The 19,528-nt window shown below is 45.4% G+C and overlaps 1 pseudogene; it reads left to right on the top strand.

The window, feature by feature from the left end:
- The first annotated feature begins 9,428 nt into the window (after positions 1–9,428).
- Positions 9,429–12,801, top strand: LOC109773463 (aspartyl protease APCB1-like; annotated as a pseudogene).
- Positions 12,802–19,528: the final 6,727 nt, after the last annotated feature.

Here is a 19,528-nt window from a genome sequence, read left to right as displayed (position 1 = left end):
GTGGAGGTCGGGGGCGCGCGATGGTTAACTCCTACCAACCTCCCCCCTAGGAGCATGCGTGTAGTGCTTGGTTTTGATGACTTGTAGATTTTTGCAATAAGTATGTGAGTTCTTTATGACTAATGTTGAGTCCATGGATTATACGCACTCTCACCCTTCCATCATTGCTAGCCTCTTCGGTACTGTGCATTGCCTTTTCTCACCTTGAGAGTTGGTGCAAATTTCGCCGGTGCATCCAAACCCCGTGATATGATACGCTCTATCACACATAAACCTCCTTATATCTTCCTCAAAACAGCCACCATACCTACATATCATGGCATTTCCATAGCCATTTCGAGATATATTGCCATGCAACTTTCCACCAATCCGTTTATTATGACACGCTTCATCATTCTCATATTGCCATGCATGATCATGTAGTTGACATCGTATTTGTGGCGAAGCCACCATGCATATTATTTCATACATGTCACTCTTGATTCATTGTCCATCCCAGTACACCGCCGGAGGCATTCATTTAGAGTCATATTTTGTTCTAGTATCGAGTTGTAATCATTGAGTTGTAAATAAATAGAAGTGTGATGATCATCATGAATAGAGCATTGTCCCTAAAAAAAGAGAAAGGCCCAAAAAAAGGCCCAAAAAAGAAGAAATAAAAAAGGGGCAATGCTACTATCTCTTTTTCCACACTTGTGCTTCAAAGTAGCACCATGATCTTTATGATAGAGAGTCTCTTGTTTTGTCACTTTCGTATACTGGTGGGATTTTTTTATAGAACTTGGCTTGTATATTCCAACAATGGGCTTCCTCAAATGCCCTAGGTCTTCGTGAACAAGCAAGTTGGATGCACACCCACTTAGTTTCTTTTGTTGAGCTTTCATACATTTATAGCTCTAGTGCATCCGTTGCATGGCGATCCCTACTCCTTGCATTGATATCAATTGATGGGCATCTCCATAGCCCGTTGATTAGCCGCGTCAACGTGAGACTTTCTCCTTTTTTGTCTTCTCCACACAACCCCCATCATCATATTCTATTCCACCCATAGTGCTATGTCCATGTCTCGCGCTCATGTATTGCGTGAAGGTTGAAAAAGTTTGAAAATTCTTAAGTATTAAACAATTGCTTGGCTGAAACCGAGGTTGTGCATGATTTGAATATTTTGTGTGACGAAGATGGGACATAGCCAAACTATATGATTTTGTAGGGATGAACTTACTTTGGCCATGTTATTTTGAGAAGACATAATTGCTTAGTTAGTATGCTTGAAGTATTATTATTTTTATGTCAATATTAAACATTTATCTTGAATCTTTCGGATCTGAACATTCATGCCACAATAATGAAAGTTACATTGAGAAATATGCTAGGTAGCATTCCACATCAAAAATTCTGTTTTTATCATTTACCTACTCGAGGACGAGCAGGAATTAAGCTTGGGGATGCTTGATACGTCTCCAACGTATCTATAATTTTTGATTGTTCCATGCTATTATATTATCTGTTTTGGATGTTTAATGGGCTTTATTATACATTTTTATATTATTTTTGGGACTAACCTATTAACCGGAGGCCCAGCCCAAATTGTTGTTTTTGCCTATTTCAGTGTTTCGCAGAAAAGGAATATCAAACGGAGTCCAAACAGAATGAAACCTTCGGGAACGTGATTTTCGGAACAAACGTGATCCAGAGAACTTGGAGTGGACGTCAAGAAAATCAACGAGGAGGCCACGAGGCAGGGAGGCGCGCCTGCCCCCTAGGCACGCCCCCACCCTAGTGGGCCCCTCGTGGACCCCTCGTAGCTCCATCGACCTACTTCTTCCTCCTATATATATTTACGTACCCCGAGAACATCCAGGAGCACAACGAAAGCCTATTTCCACCGCCGCAACCTTCTGTACCCGTGAGATCCCATCTTGGGGCCTTTTCCGGCGCTCCGCCGGAGGGGGCATTGATCACGAAGGGCTTCTACATCAACACCATGGCCTCTCTGATGATGTGTGAGTAGTTTACCTCAGATCTTCGGGTCCATAGTTATTAGCTAGATGGCTTCTTCTCTTTCTTTGGATCTCAATACGAAGTTCTCCTTGTTTCTCTTGGAGATCTATTCGATGTAATCTTCTTTTGCGGTGTGTTTGTCAAGATCCGATGAATTGTGGGTTTATGATCAAGATTATCTATGAACAATATTTGAATCTCCTCTGAATTCTTTTATGTATGATTGGTTATCTTTGCAAGTCTCTTCGAATTATCAGTTTTGTTTGGCCTACTAGATTGATCTTTCTTGCAATGGGAGAAGTGCTTAGCTTTGGGTTCAATCTTGCGGTGCTCGATCCAAGTGACAGTAGGGGAAACGACACGTATTGTATTGGTGCCATCAAGGATAAAAAGATGGGGTTTATATCATATTGCTTGAGTTTATCCCTCTACATCATGTCATCTTGCTTAAAGCGTTACTCCGTTCTTACGAACTTAATACTCTAGATGCATGCTGGATAGCGGTCGATGTGTGGAGTAATAGTAGTAGATGCAGGCAGGAGTCGGTCTACTTGTCTGCACACATTAGTGCCGGCTCAAAAGCAAACCGGCACTAATGTGCTTGACATTTGACCCTTTTTCTACTAGTGTCTATCAGATCTCACTTTTGCAAGTGGCCGTGAAGGGATTGACAACCCCTATATCGCGTTGGTTGCAAGGTTCTTATTTGTTTGTGTAGGTACGAGGGACTTGCGTGTGTCCTCCTACTGGATTGATACCTTGGTTCTCAAAAACTGAGGGAAATACTTACGCTACTTTGCTGCATCACCCTTTCCTCTTCAAGGGAAAATCAACGCTGTGCTCAAGAGGTAGCAAGTACCGGACCAAAGCATTAGCACTTAGTGAATACATGAACTCCTCAAACTATGGTCATCATCGGGAGTGGTCCCGATTATTGTCACTTCGGGGTTGCCGGATCGTAACACATAGTAGGTGACTATAACTTGCAATATAGGATCAATAACACTCATATATTCATGAAAACATAATAGGTTCAGATATGAAATCATGGCACTCGGGCCCTAGAGACAAGGATTAAGCGTGGCAAAGTCATAGCAACATCAATCTTAGAACATAATGGATACTAGGGATCAAACCCTAACAAAACTAACTCGATTACATGGTAAATCTCATCCAACCCATCACTGTCCAGCAAGCCTACAATGGAATTACTCACGCACGACGGTGAGCATCATGAAACTTGTGCTGGAGGATGGTTGATGATGACGATGGCGAGTGATTCCCCTCTCTGGAGACCCTAGCAGACTCCAGATCTGCCCTCCCGAGGAAGAACAGGGCTTGGCGGCGGCTCTGTATCGTAAAACGCGATGAATCCTTCTCTCTAGTTTTTTTCTCCCCGAACGTGAATATATGGAGTTGGAGTTGAGGTCAGGTCCAGGGGGCCCATGAGGCAGGGGGCGCGCCCTACACCCTCGTGGACGGGGTGTTGGCCCCCTTCTGTTGATTCTTTCGCCAATATTTTTTATTAATTCCAAAACGTGACTCCGTGGAGTTTTTGGTCATTCCGAGAACTTTTATTTCTGCACAAAAATAACACCATGGCGATTCTGCTGAAAACAACGTCAGTCCGGGTTAGTTTCATTCAAATCATGTAAGTTAGAGTCCAAAACAAGGGCAAAAGTATTTGGAAAAGTAGATACGTTGGAGACGTATCATAGATGCATTTTGCAGAGAACACCTCCGAGTGGTCTATGTTTTGCCGGAGTGTTGATTAATTCTGTTTCGGCAAATTTTAGGTGCTCAATATGTCCTTTTTTAGCAAAGGTCATGCCGTATTTTTCCATGAATTTTGGCATGGCTTGTGCTATAATATAGGAAATACCGAGTGCGGTGGAAATGCCGGAAAGAGCATTAAACGACATTTCAGGTTTTGCCGTCGAGTTATAATCTTTGAATTTTGAACATAGGAGATGTCTGATGACGATGAGATCCCGGAGTGCGGGTACTGCTACGATGACCGGGGTTTCTGCGATAGGTTTCCTCACCTGCAAAATGATAGGTTTTTCACCGTGAAGCTGGAAAAGACCTTTGATATTTGTACGGTACGCAACGACAAGCATTTCATCGTAATTAATATATCATCACTTGTGCTTCTTTTGTTCAATGTGTAATTTCTGGATTTTTTTTCTATTCGATTAGTACATCCCGTGCCATGCTAGACCATATGTATTGGGGAAGCTTGGTTTTGGTTTAGATAACTTTGAGAATGTGGAGACGCGGAGGGCTCACTTAAGAACTAAACATGGTTATGAGTTTCTGGTTAAGCTGTACAATGCGGTCAATCACTGCCATTTCGGTTGCTCTAATTGGTAAGCTCTCTGCAAGGCATATGGATTTCAGGAGGGTATGCAAATAAGATTTGATATTCGTCCCGAAGATTATGATGATGATGGTAATATCGACATCTGGGTGGATGTGGATATGCCTCCAGTTTTGCCTAGATGTGAGTTTGTCAAACTAATTTGTTAAGTAATTTATATTGTTAATTTAAAAATATTTGGTGTTCGTCGATACTAAACTAATTTATTTATAATTGTCAGCTTATTTCTTATCTTCAATAAATACTCAGAAGGTTGTAGATGGCACTTACTACAGCTATGAATCCGAGCTTAATTATGAGGAGAAAGGTTATCTTTTCTCATTCATAGAAGATGTTGAGGCCTTTAAAACCAATCACTCTATCAGCCCAAATTATACTAGATACGTGCCACTAGTCCTTAAATTACTTGATGGTAACTTCATTGCCAAAAACTTGGTAGGATTTTGTTAATGATGGTAACTTCATTGCATACATTATTCTTAAGTAAACTACATTGCTAACTATATATGTTACTATTATGTTTTTCAACAGAGGCTCCCGAAGGAGGTTGTGCCTGACTTGATGTTTATCAAAGGTGATATGCATATGGTTAGCTTACGACCAACTCCTTCAAAGGCTTACCACAGTACATACTCAATTTCTTCAAACGATGGAAGGCTCAAAATCAAAGCATGGAGCAAAGTGATGAATGCGCAGACGCAACTAATTGGAGACAAAATGAATGTGCGCAAACCACAAGTTGGAGATAGGTTTATCTCCATTCTCCATTATGGAGATGGACCGGTTTATCTGTTTTATGGTATTTTACCTAGGAGAGAGGATTAGGTCTTAGGTATTAAGAACAATTAGTTAGTGTTGATTATATATGAGTATGATGATTATAAGAAGTTGTTATTATGTGCTACAATGTGTTAGAGTTGATTATGATGATGAGGAGGAGTAGTGACTATGAGTACTATGATGACGATGATAGGAGTTGTTATTATAACTAGTGACCAAGTTGTTATATGATGTCTCATGGACGAAAATGATGATGATGAGGAGTTGTTATATGACAATGATGTATTATGATGATAGGTTATTAATAATATTATGATGATGATGATGGGTTATTATATCATTGGGTGAAAGAACCGCGCGAATTAGATTCAAGTGGATGGATCCAAAGTGACCAAGTTGGATTAGCGTGCTGCTAATCCAACTTGGTCACTTTGGATCCATCCACTTGAAACTAATCCGCGGTTCTTTGACCCAATGACGTATTACCAATCTCTAAATTTCTACTGTATGAAAACTTGTATAACGGTGTATGAATACGACATAAAATAAAAAAGAAACAGAATACTACATAATAGTAGTAGCGTGGGTCAGAGAGGCGCTGCTAGAAACTACTAGTAGCGCGTTCCTGGGACAGCGCTACTACTAAGTAGGTATAGCAGTAGCGCTGGAAAACAAACGTTACTGCTATACGTTAGCTGTAGCGCCTTAGCAGTAGCGCTGCCCCAGCGCTACTGCTAGGCTAAAAACCAGCGCAACTGCTAGGCTTTTCCCTAGTAGTGGTACCCTCCCCGGAAAGGCCATTGCAGCAGCGCTCGGTCTAGGACCCACACTATAGTTAATAGGATACTAGCAGCACGGCTCCTAGCCCCCGCGCTACTGCTGTGGTTACACGGGGCCAACTGGCAGGCCTCACTTAGTAGGAGTGTGGCCCTGGCACCCCGCGCTACAACTAATGGTCGTAGTAGGAGGTGCCCCACCCTACTACTAAGCCTAGCACCTTATCCCCTCTGCGTGCCCGTTTTCTCTCACTCCCTCTCCTTACTCTTGCTCTCTATCGCCGCTGGTCGTCCTCCCGCTGCCGCCGTCGCGCTCCTCCTCCCTACTCCCTACTCCCTCCATCCTCCCTCTTTCCTTCGCTTCCTCCCACCTTCCACCCTCTTTCCTTCGCTTTCTCCCACCTTCCTCCACTCGCCGCCGCCCACTCCCTCCCACATCGCCGCCCCTGCCTCCTCCCTCCCTCCCACGTCTCCTCCGCCCTCTCCTTCCCTCCCAGGTCACCCGTCGTCGGAGCAAGGTGAGCAGCATTCAATCACCTTTTTTACATATATATATCTTAGCTTACAAGGTGAAATGCAAGGAAGTTCCACCAATAGCTAGCATCTACTATATACTGTAGGTTGTAGCATCAATTTTTTTATAAGCTAAGGGCATCTACAGTCGGGCACCCTAAACCCGCCTCATACGCCCGGGTGGGCTGCCCGGTCACTGACCGGTCATGATTTTTTGACCCAGACGCCCCCCTCAAACGGGCCTCAAATGCCCGGGCTGATCGGCACCCCTCATATTCAGCCCTAATATGGGGCGGATATGGGGGCGCCCAAGCACGTCCACCACATAGGACTGAGGGTGGGGCCCCATGCGGACTCACCCGGAAACCCGGCGGTACGACGGACGCCTCCTCCGTCGCCGTGGTGTGAACGCCGCATGGCGCCGCTCCGGCTCGCCGCCCTAGGCCAAATCCGGCTATTTAAGTCGGCCGGTGTCCCCCAACTGTAGCCCATCCACCTCCTCCCTCCCATGCGCAGCCACCGGAGCCCGTCCGCCTCCTCTCCCCCGCTTTCCCACGCTCTCCGACATCACCTTGGTCCTGTGGCTGATCACCACGTACGCTATGCTCACGCCCGAGCGCCCGAGGCAAAATCGCGGAGGAGATCCAGGCAAGGCGGGCTACCTGCATCGCTGCCGGGCTACCTCCGGACTCGTCGTGGTCGGAGGAGGATGAGGAGCAGCAGGCAGAGGAGGAGGAAGGAGAGCCGCTGCCGGAGCCGATGGAGCAGGAGGATCCGGAGGAGGACGAGGAGCAGCAGCCGGAGGAGGAGGAGGGAGAGCCGCTGCCGGAGCCAATGGAGGAGGCGGATCCGGAGGACGAGGCGGAGCTGCCGGAGCAGGGCTTCAACATGCGCGGGGCCGGAGGTGGAGTTCGCCGCCAATTAGCTAGAGCAGCAGGTGTTGTAGCGAAACTCATTGCAAAAGAGGGTAATTTGCCAAAGCTTTGGAGATGGCGGAGCAGCAGGCCATCCTGGAGTCCATCCAAAATGAGGCCTACGTGGAGGCCAACCGACAGTTCCTCCGGCAGGAGCGGGCGGCGTCCGATGCGCTATTCGCCGAACTCCACGTGGAGATAGAGGAGGAGGAGGCTGGAGCGGAGCATCCAGAGGCTTGGGAGCTGCAGCTGCAGCCCATGCTGCCGGAGCCGAGCACGGAGATTGTCGACATCTCCGACGAGGAGTAGCTAGATCTCTATATAGTACGTAGGTTTTACTAGCAAAAGGGCCCATGCGTTGCGACGGGAGAGGAAACACACACTTCCTTAGCCAGTGTCTCATGTAGACCCTCCGCCCCTCCACACACACATATATATCCTGTCCCCACACTCGACGACATCAGCCAACTCCTTGAAAAATCCTTGACACTACCACACCAGAAACTACATGATAAGTGGTGTTTCCCAAAATATGAACTTATGACAATTCTCAAACGCAAACGTCCGTCGGCTTCTCTTCATAAGATTCGGTTAGGTGGCCTCATAAATTTCTAAGTTTTTTCTTATCTAGTATAAGCTCATACAGAAACTTGAGTTCATACACTTGTTACTCATCCAAATTTTCCATGAGTAGAAGTGCTTAGGCAGCCAATCATGTTTAAAACAAATCCTGTGCATCAACGTGAGAGGTCAACTATAGTAGGGAAAACTCAGTAGTGGGTTTCTGAAAATAGGGTAAATCATCATAGACATACGTATAACAACTTTGACTTGTAGCCAAGCATTGTATTTTTCGTGAACACTAATTTCATGCTTTATAATAAAAAAAGAAATATGAAATTCTGGGGGCACCTACTAATAAGAGAATAAAAAGACTAAGTGCAACCTTCTGCTATGTAGATGAACCAAAAACGTCAGCTTCCTTTCTGAACTCCAAAATTGCAACAATAAATAACTAAGAATTGTTTAAGTATGTGGAAATCGAACGCCAAAGCTGCCAGACAATGTGAATACGATTACAAAAAAAGTCTGCTTCAAAGACTAAAACGCATTTAGTAGAAAATTATTGGTCTCATCACGGGTTCACGGTCGTCTTTGACTCTTTGGCATGACGAAATTCCATGAAAGGCTGGCTAGAAGTCAGCGATAATATATAAAACAGACAGAAATTCTATGCTCCCATGATGCATGCTGGGGATGAATCCACCAGCGACGGCTCGGGATGTATATCGCTTACCTGAGCGTCTGCTGGTACCGTGTTGCTGTGCGGCTGCCTCTTTTTCCTCCTTGGTTATTGCAGTCAGATCTCTCTCCTTTTCTTGTCGTTCGCCATCTCATAATTCTCAGCCCCCTTTCACGTCCTCGTCCTCACGATGTACTTGGCGCACAACACCTAGCTCGAACAAACACCTGACGCATCACCCCTGGCAGCAATCCTCCGTTTCCGCTCTGCCTCAAACTCCTCCACGAAGAAACATGCTGCGTGAGTTCACTCCTTTTGGCCTCGCGGGGCGGCGCGACCCATCTATTGCTCTCCAGCGCACCCAATGGGCGGAGGGACCCATTGAACATATAAACCTTGGTAGACTACCCGCAAACCTGGGGCGTTTGTCGTGCGCTAGCGATCTGGGTCGCCCGTTCTGCCGTGCTGTAAAGCTTTCTGTACGTTTTACCTCTCTATCAAACATCCAGCCATTGGTTTAAACTCACGCCGTGGTTTCGGTTTTGAGTAGATGACGGCTGGGCCAGGCATATGGGTGGGACCGGCGTCGCAGTGTGTGTTGCGTGCATGAGTTTAGGTAGAAAAAGGTGGACTGCAGCGGTCCTACGGTAAAAAACTTAGCCCTCTCCCTCCGTGGCCTCCTCCCGTCCTCTTCTCCATGCCGCAGCCGCCTTCTCCTCTTCCCCGCCCCTCACGGCCGCCTCGCCCCCTCCGCCTTCCTCCTCCCCTTCCTCTCCTCCTTCCCCGCCTCCGGATCCAGACGACATGGACGATGCAGCGCCATGGAGGCTGGCGGGTGGGTCGATCCACTCCTAGATCGGGCGCTGCGAGGAGGCCCGGGCTCGGGTGCTATGGACGGGAGGCTGCGCTCCGCCTCTTCCTCCCCCCTATTCGCTCGCCCCATGTGCGGTCAAGAGCGGCAGGGCCACGTCGGCGCCGCTCGTGGTGTTGAAGGCGTTCACGCTGGCGGCGCACTACTACGGCCTCTACTCCTTCCCCGGGCCGGGGAGGACTGGAAATGGGGCGAGGGGGGCGCCTCGTCGTTCCTGCTGCCGCTGCACCCGAAGCCCAAGGCCACCGCCGTCAAGGCGGATTCGACCACGGCCGTGCTGCCGGTGAGGTGCGTGCGACGAGCCGAGCCGGCGCATGAATTCGAATCCCTTTTGCCTAAAGGCACAATTTGCTCCTTTTCACTGCTTGGATTCTTTTTGTGGTTAACCTGCATGGGTTCAACAAATTTTCACCTTCGTTCTTGATTTCTGTATTAAACAACAACAGATAGGGATTGTTCTTGATGTCTTTCATATTGTTTTTTACGAATATTTTTACATGAATGACCTGTAAAAAAAATACACATATGAATGAGTTGAATCCAGAATCCTTCCTTGCAGTAATTAGTCAAGGTAATTAACCAACTTGCCCAACAAGGATTTGTTCTTTGGAATGTTGCATTTTTGTTCTGTCATGCTTGGTTATAAGCATATTTGACCATCCACATATTAAAATAGTAGTACAAACCTGTATTTAGATATAGGCATGTCGCTACTGGTATAAACCAACAAGCAAAGACTTACACCGTCGACCTCACAAAGTCAACATTTGGTGTAAAGATTAATCTTTCTGTTGGCATGATTAATCTTTGACAAAATCCTGTTCTTCAATTCTGTTACGTATTAAGAATGCAGTGGATTTTCATTTCAGTACTAACATGGCATAGTTCTTCTTCTGATTGCTCCACCTTTTAATATGCAGGTAGTACTACACTTCTGTAGATATTGGCAATCCTGCAAGGCCCTATTTTCTTGACATCGACACCGGGAGCGCCTTGAGATGGATCCAGTGTGATGCTCCCTGCACGAACTGCACAAAGGTGAGTACCATTTTCAGTCACATTTCATCTCGTGATAAGAACTCGGCCTTGCCGCGACGCAATTTCTGTGGATATCTTGGTTTCAGTGTTCCATCATGAGCCTGATTTTCAAAATTCACAGCGTTCCTGATCGGCTTCTTATCTTGTTACAGGGACCTCATCCCTTATATAAGCCCACGAAAGAGAACATAGTTCCCCCAGGGATTCACATTGTTAGGAATTGCAAGGCAACCAAAATTACGGTGACACTTGTAAACAATGCGACTACGAGATCGCATATGCCGAACGAAGCTCCTCTGCTGGTGTGCTTGCGAGGGACAATATGCAGTTGATCACCGCAGACGGTGAGAGGGAAAACATGGACTTTGTCTTCGGGTACGGCACGACTTTTTTCGATAACCAAATCTGTTCAGTGTTCAGAGATGGGTGGTGATGTCTGTATGCTAACAAACTGCCCATTTGTGTACCATCTGTTAGGTGTGCACATGATCAACAAGGAAAGCTTCTGGACTCACCAGCAAGTATTGATGGGATCCTTGGCCTTAGCAATTGGGCAATGTGCCTCCCTACCCAGCTAGCCAAGCAAGGGATCATTTCCAACGTTTTCGGCCATTGCATCGCCACAGATCCCAGCAGTAGTGGCTACATGTTTCTTGGTGATGATTACGTTCCCAGATGGGGAATGACATGGGTTCCCGTCCGCAACGGTCTAGAGTGAGTCTCCCCCTTCCTTTGCCTGAAGATTATTCTCACATGTGGCCACCATTTCTCCCATGAATATCATGTTACCCCGCATCGTCTTTGACGGGATACGGATGCTCTGCTTGCGGCAAATCTTCAAGAAATCTTAACCAATTTATGGCGCTCTCATGACTCAAACTGCAAATGGAAATTTTGCCCAACTGCTCTGCAATGTTGCTCTGTTCTTTACTTATTCCTAACATTTGCGTCCATTCCACAAATAAACCCCCTTTCTTTCAGTTGTCGTACCAAGTAGCACATCACACCGTCGAACTAGTGTATGCCCATGCATTACACTGCGACACAGGTTTCCCTTTACGATGCATAAAAATACTGCGCCTCTTGTGATCCGTTATATGAAAACGCGTATCTGACTCAGTTCCGCATTTTGTGTACTGTCAGGAACTTGTACAGCACGGTACTACAGAAAGTAAACTATGGAGGTCAGGAGCTTAATGTGCGAGAGCAGGCTGAGAAACTGACTCGAGTGATCTTTGACAGCGGGAGCTCATACACTTGCTTTCCACATGAAATATACACAAGCCTGATTGCTTTAGTGCGTTTTTGCATCAACTCTCTCCATCTGGTGAAACGAGTTCAGTTAATTCCATGCTGCATGTACCTGGTAAAGATCTTGTAATTCAACAGCTGGAAGCGGTCTCTCCAGGCTTTGTACACGATGAATCAGATCAGACACTGCCTCGCCGCCTCCTCTCCACGGTGATGAGCGGCAGGGCCACGTCCACGAGAGCCTGTGGTCTGTTGCAGCCGCCGTGCGTCATGGTTCCAAATCGGCGCAGGTCACCGCCATGGGAGATGCACGTTGTGGTTCCGGATCGGCGCAGGTTGCCGCCGTGGGAGAGCAAGGGTGGCCTGGTCTTCTGGTGCTTGTGGAGGAGCAGGGGACGGCTGATGAGGTGGCGGAGGAGGCCCTTGTCCTTGGTCACCACATTGAGTAGGAGGAGGAGGTCCTCGTCATCCACCACAACCGTCAGGTTCGTAGTCATCGCCTAGGTGCAGTGCTCTGGTTTGGCTTTTTTCCTATTGATTTATTCCCAATTTTTTTGTGGTGCTCGATTTTGTTTTCCCTGTGTTTATCATCTCAGGGACTTGCTGGCACTGGATTCTGTGGGGAGGAGATCCTTTAGGCATTTCATTATTGTGGGATTCCCACACATCTTGCAGGATCAACACGCCATTGTTTTTCACACACGCACATATGCTTTGATCCTTTGATTTCGAGTGCATCGAGTTGTGTTGATGTACAAAGAGCCACTAATTTTCGGTGCTGCCATGGTGTTCCTCCCCAGTCTGGCTGCAACCTTCTTCCCTATCCTACTCCAAATTTTCATTTATATCTAGCTGTATTGATGTACAAAGAGCCACTCATTTTACATCAGAATCAATAGGTTGGTCCGGTTTGTTGTATAAGGCAGAACAAGAATGGGAACAATTGTCAGTTTTTTGTGTACATGTTTGTGGTTGTATTAGTGATCTTGGTGTCTGCCTGTACGTGCTATTTCAGGAGCTCGTATTATGCATTATCTGCACTGAGTCAAGTGATTGATTATTTTGTACTGATGATAGATGCAGAAAGTGCAAGACTTCTACTCTCTACTTAATGAACTGATTTTGCTTCAGGATAACTAGCTTGATTAATTAGCATGTTTCTGCGATCAATGAATTATTAAGGTTGTGACCCCAGCTTGGAGGCTTGAGTTCCTTTAGCAGTTCTTTATTTTACTTAAAAGATCTTGAACTCTTTACTTAACATATGTCCTTTTGTACCTTAGCAAGCATTAGTTAGATATCTCAATTTTTCACATGGGCCGTAGTCGTCGCTTAGTTAGCATGATTGCTTTGTTATGTGTTATCATGTGTGCTGAACCTATGCAGCTAGATCTTACTTTGTCTTAGTTATATAGTTAAGATCAATGCGTACTGGAACATTCAAATATTTCACCTATAATTTTCCAAGGCTGTGGCGAGCATATGCTTTCATCTTACTGCAGGACAGCTTGGTTTCACATTGTATTTGGAAGAACGAGTGCGTGTTCAGGTTTTAGGATGAAATTTAATCCAAGATCATTACTACATGTTTTCCTACGTATATGTTGGCATATTTGACTTTGATATGTTCATTGCACTCTATTGGGTCTGCTTTTGACCCAAGTACATTGCCGTGCAGTTGTGTGAAAAAGCATTGGGCTTGCAGTGAAAGAAGTTCCAGAGAAATACTGGCCTTTTGAAGCAACAATTGACATGGTTGTACATACAAGTTTCTTTCTTGGATGTCTATCATCTGTTTTTCTGCTAGCTTTGATTTCTCTTTCTGGTCAGTTGAAACGGTTAGTCTTGATAGGTCGACCACTTATATTGTTTTGAAGGTTCAATGAGCATATGGTAAAGAAAGGTATCAATGGATTCACCAACGTAGATTACAAGAGTAAAGGTTTATCTAATGAGGCCTTGTCGCGGCGCTGCAAGTGTTGCCCCCCTCCTCCCCAAGGGCAAGGTGAAGGAAGGTGCCTGTGTGGTTCTTCTGTAGCTCGCAGCGAGGATTGTTGTGTCCAACCTGCACAAGAATGCCAAGAAGTCCTTCTCGGAGATATAAGCCACGGCGCATTTTCTGCCATGATTTCCTTCGGTTGGATTTCGTGGATTTAGGTGTTAAAAAATTATGGGCTGTGGATGCAGGATTAAGGACATGTACCTGCACTACAACGAGAGATCTGGGCTGCTTCTTTGTGGCTTCCAAACTTGAAATGTTTGTTTGGAAGTTAGTTTAGTTTTTTGTTGTGGATTCACAGCTTCTCACATGTACCGTCCTCTTAGTCCTTTAGATTTCCAAAGAAACTAAAGGAAGATATGGTGGTATGGTCTCAATAGTACAACTTAAAGCCTTCCATGCTTTATATTTTCTCTGAAATTTGCTCTTGAAGAATCATGTATCTATGTTAGATCCAGTGAGAAAAGGCGGCTTCCAAGCAGAGGATGTGGTAGTGTTGGCCACATTTGGTTTTCGACTTGGGTGTCTAAATATTCTCACAATACTTGGCTCCCTCTCGGCCTTTGCGCCATTGGCGCAACGAGTCATCTTGTTGAACTTATAAAGGATGAGGGACTACGCCCAACTAGCGGCCGTGGCCACGTCTCCTTTTTTGCGTCTATGAATAGTGGGAGGAAGGAATAAGCCCCGAGCGCTCCGTTCGGCTCCACTCCTCTCTCTTTCCCCTTTCCTTTCCCTGGTGCTCTCCTTTCCTCGCAGCCGCCACCCCATCCTAGCCGCCTCCTCTCCTCGTCGAACCAGCCGCCTCCTCCCCATCTTCAGGCGCAGCCTCCTCTCCCTCAAGCCCCGCCTCCTTCCCACCCAGGCTTCGCCTCTTCGGGCGGCGGGACGAAGTGGCTGTAGTGATGGCAGATGGGGCGACAACGGCGGCGCTCCTCCTCTCCCATGGCGGCCGGCTGCGCTCTGGCCATGGGCCTGCTCCACATGCTCCTCCTCTGGTATGCCTCTTCGCCCCTGCCTCTCCTTCTCTCTTTTTTCCTCTCGCTCTAGGGTTAGGATGCCATCCTCTTTAAGAGAAAAAACAACCCAAGTGTAACTGATTCCTCTCTCTTCTTTGCAGGATCAAATTCTTGATTCTTGCTTTGGTCTGGAGTGTGCGATTTACGTTTCGTCAGAGGTGAGCCAGTTTTTTCCCGCTTGCTTTCTACCTGTTCGATGAAATGCGGTCATGCTTAGAATCCTTTTCCTGTTTTGGGTTAAGATCTGTCATATTCCCTTCTGCTCGTGTTGTTGTATATACTGTTTTTAGCATTCTTGGTAGAAGAGTTTCCTTGTGGGTAGAAAGCTTGGTTGTGTCCTAATTTATAAACTGTTTTCTTCCAGGTCTGTTCTTGGGATTCTGGTGCTGTTGAACTCGTCAAAGGGTCTCATCTGCTTTCTTTCATCTTGTGAACATTCCATCCTCTGACCTCATGCTTCTTTGTGTGCACTTGATGATTATTATTAGTACTTTCGCTGCTAATTGTTTACTGTTTCAATACATTTTGTTCCTCTCATATAGTGTCTTTAGCGTTCTTGGTAGAACGATTTTCTTGTGCATAGAAAGTTTTGTCCTCTTACCTCATATCTATTTGTGTGCTCTTGGTAATTATTGTTTGAGTTCATTTTGTTTGTCTTGTGTCGCTTATTTCCTTTCCATCTGTAGGATATCCACGTTTGTATGTTTTGTTTGTATGCAGCTTGCGCCTTTTCCCTACGCTTTAATGCTGGCCTGAACTATTTGTGTGTCGTCTGTTTGCATTTCTCTTTCCATTTGGCATATGTGCTTGGTCTTGCTCTATGAGAGTGAGCTCTCATATTTTCCTGCATCTAAATCTGTTGCAGTGTTTCTTTTCTACGGTTGGTGTTAGCGGTAAGCTCATCTCCTGGTTCATCGTCCAGTATTTGCACTCCTCTGATCAACTTGCTAAGGTTCCAACTTCCTCCTTTACTTGTATTCTTTATACTTGTTGCAAATCAAGTAATTTAACCGGTTCTAACTGTGTGTGTAACGTGTGGTGTGACATTTTGCTTTTTTGTGTTCTTATTGCTGCTATTGCCTGCTGTTATTTCTGCTTACATATATTCTTTCCTGCTTCGTATTGTGTAATTACTTTGTTTACCTACAATGTGTGCTCTGGTGTCCTTTGTTCTTCCAATTTTGGAAACTCTGGCAGCACAATGTGTATTGCCTCCGCCTTGCTACTTGTGTGAGATCGACGGGAATGGTCATGTGCTTGTTGGTGTAGAGATTGATGTTCCTAGGGATGGCCTTTTAACCATGCCGCGTAAAATTTTCTTCTGGAGCTCTAGGTCTCAGGGTTGCACGGCTCCATATGAGCAGGCTGCTCTGCAGGTAATCAGATTCTTGCAAGGGCTGTATGCTTTAATAGTTAAGGACTACAATTACGAATGTGTTGTCTCCTATAGGAATTCAGGGAATGCCGCGGTTGCTGTTGCTGCATTGACTGTTCGCTATGTGGATTATTTAGAGAGAACCCTTGCTTGCATGCATACATCCTCCGTAACCACCTCAAATAATGTTCATAACTTCCAGGCCCGGCCACCTCCTAACCCGGCTTTTTTGTACTCACGTCTTTTAGCGTCTTTGTTCTCCATCTAGACCTTAGGCAGCCCACGCTGTCATTGTTGCTGTACTAGCCTATAGCTTATGCAGGGTATACATATCATAGTACTTTTTATAGATTGGTATAGTTAGGGGTCATTATAATTAGTATGGGTTTATTGCAATATGTTTAATGAATTAGGAAAATAGCGGCCCTGGTAAAACACCACAGCTTGCCATGTGAGTCGTAAGGGAGTTGACAAACAAAATTTGGTCCCCTTACTCATTTCACTTACTGTATGTGAAGCGATACAATTTTATTTTCATTACCGCATCTTAATATGTTTTATCGATTGGTGAATGCACAACTTTGGCTCATAAACTAGATGGCAAATGCTAATTCTGATGGGGCTTTTGCCACTTATTGTTTTATGGTTGTTTAGACAGATGATGGCATGCTTCTTTCTTGCTAATTGTCAATTCTTTTGTACAGGTCCCTTAGCTACCTATGCTTTGCTGGACAATGAGGGTATGTAGATAGCATGTATGGTTTTTACATTGTTTTGCGTAGGTTGAGATGCATCACATGATGTTTTCCTTTTACATTTATGGGTATTACAGAGTCCTTTCTTTTTCCACAAGGGGCAATAGCTGTGCCATTCGATTTGAAAGACAAAGAGTTGATCACAAAGGGGTAGCATTCAGGATATATACACAAAAGAGTATAGAACCAAATTATATGATGTAATTGACCACTGTTTCTATTAACTTCTCCTGTACACAATGTTCACAAGTTCATGTATTAAGTGCATTTTATTGTGTCACTTGTGTTTACTCTTTTTTAATGCAAGTTTATAGCTACTCAGAGTTCCTAATTGCAGACTCAACTATCTTAACCTAACGATGATCTAATTTGTGGCATTATTACCTTAAGAAAATATTTCCATTTAATTTCCTTTATATATAGGGGTATAAGTTCTTACTAAATGTACTCAAATATACAATTATTGAAAAAAGCAAATATTTTCAACACGAACATGATTTTAAACGGGTCTTTGCGCCATTTGGCGCAACTGGTCATCTAGTGAAGAAGAAAATCCTATACGACCGGGTCGTTTGGAGCGAACGGAACGACCCACTCCATCCAACGACGCGTGACACGCCTTGGTCCGCGAATCTCAAAGCAGCCACTCCACATCTTCTTCCCCAACAGGCCATTATCTGTTCCTGTGCAGCAGCGCCGCCGTACAGGCATGTAACACAATCTCGTCGTGAGTCCGCAGTGGCCGGAGGCTCGCCGGCGACCTCGTAGAGTTGATGCTCACCTTGTTTCGTGCTGCCTTCTTCCACTCGCGGGAAGTCCATGGAGAAATCGGTCAAATCCTGCCGCTCCTGCTCCTGTTCTCGGCGATTTCCCTCTTGCTCTCGCCGACAGTGCATGCGGCAGCCTTCGCGGGGAACCTTACCGTCGCTGGCATCATCCGCGCTGCGTTGTCTAGCAGAGAGTACTGCTGCGGTTGTGATGGCATCTCCGTGGACGGCGCTCGCCGCGTCATGGTGCTACGCCTCCTCGGGTGCGACCTTAGCCTCTCCAGTAGCTTCTCCGACTCTTCCTCGCAGGTCGTCGGGTAACGGAAGTACAAATCAATACAATGGCGCTGCCGCACAGGAGTTGTGGAAGAAGATGGAGTGGCTACTTTGAGATTCGCGGATCCACGTGTCGTTGGATGGAATGGGTCGTTCCGTTCGCTCCGAACGACCCGGTCGAATAGGATTTTCTGTCGGAAAAAGATTGAGTCTGCTGCGGCTCCTGATAGAGAGGAAGACGAGGATCGGCAAGGCAACAATGGAGAAGATGGGGTCGACCCCGGCAGCGTACCGATACTGATTCTGTAGGAATGGGCACGTGAAGGCCAACTTAAGAGAAGAAGGCCCAGTCATGCGACATAGAGGCCAATTTAATAGAAGACAGGCCCAGTTGGGCATGACTGATCTATATTTAATCTCAACGGATATGAAGAGCTGACATATAAAGAACTATGAAAGACTTCGTCTTTTAATATTAGGTAAAGATTGTTTGCATGCTTTTGTATGAAAGTAACAATCTAGTATAACATGTCCGGATGCAGTTGTGCTAATTTAAGAAGTTGCCGGTCATTGTCTGTGGACGCGACGGCGCCGGGCGCGTCCACAAGCGTTTGTAGGGTCATATTTATCACATGCGGCCGTAGATGCTCTAACCATGTAGTAGTTGTAGGCTAGTAACCTAGGTTGTAGAGTCTACAGCACGCCGTAGCATCGCGCAGCGATGCAGAGGAAAAAAGATCATCTTGTTCGACCGCCTGCGTAACCCGCGCCACGAGAGAGCTGTGGTGCGTCGCTACTACTTAGATTTTCCCTTTATTTTGTTATATATAATATGGGAAATCTGTTCCGCTTTTCTAGAAGTCCAGCTTACCTGGTGGGCCGAAGACGAGCGCATCGCTTGGGTGAAGCTGCGTGCTACAGTCATACTCCCTCCGTTCGGAATTATTTGTCTCGAAAATGGATGTATCTAGAATTAAAATACGTCTAGATACATCCATTTCCGCGACAAGTAATTCCGAAGGGAGGGAGTATTTATTTAGTACCACACCGTTCGTTTAGGTAGCCACTTCGCGGCCTAAACACCACATATTTCTGGCTGGGCTTGGCCCAGCAGCCTGTTACCCTAGGTCGATGCTAACTCGTGCATGTTGGGGGCTAGAAGGGAAAATCCTATACGCCGCTCGCTGCGTCGTATTGTCAGTTCTAGTTTTTTAGTCAGTTCTGTTTCCTTTCTCTTTTCTTCTTTTTTCGTTTTTGTGTTTGTTCTCTTTCTTTGGTTTGTTATTTATTTTTATTTTTATTTTCTCCTCTTTTTTTCAAATTATTCAAATTTTGTTTGTGTTTCCATAAAATGTTCAGTTTTCAAAAAAATGTTCTCAAAATTCAAAAATTGTTTTTGTTACACAAAAAATTCAAAACTTTCGAAATTCATACAATGTACCAAATTTCAATTTTTTTTTCATGTTTTCAAAAAATGTTCGCGCTTCCAAATTTGTTCGGGATTTTTCAAATTTCTTCTTCGTTTCAAAATTTCTTCTAAATATTCAAAAAATGTTGGTGCTTTAAGAAA

Source organism: Aegilops tauschii, chromosome 7 (genome assembly GCF_002575655.3).
Source record: "Aegilops tauschii subsp. strangulata cultivar AL8/78 chromosome 7, Aet v6.0, whole genome shotgun sequence".
Classification (NCBI taxonomy): Eukaryota; Viridiplantae; Streptophyta; class Magnoliopsida; order Poales; family Poaceae; genus Aegilops; species Aegilops tauschii.
This window is presented reverse-complemented; position numbering and strand designations above follow the sequence as displayed.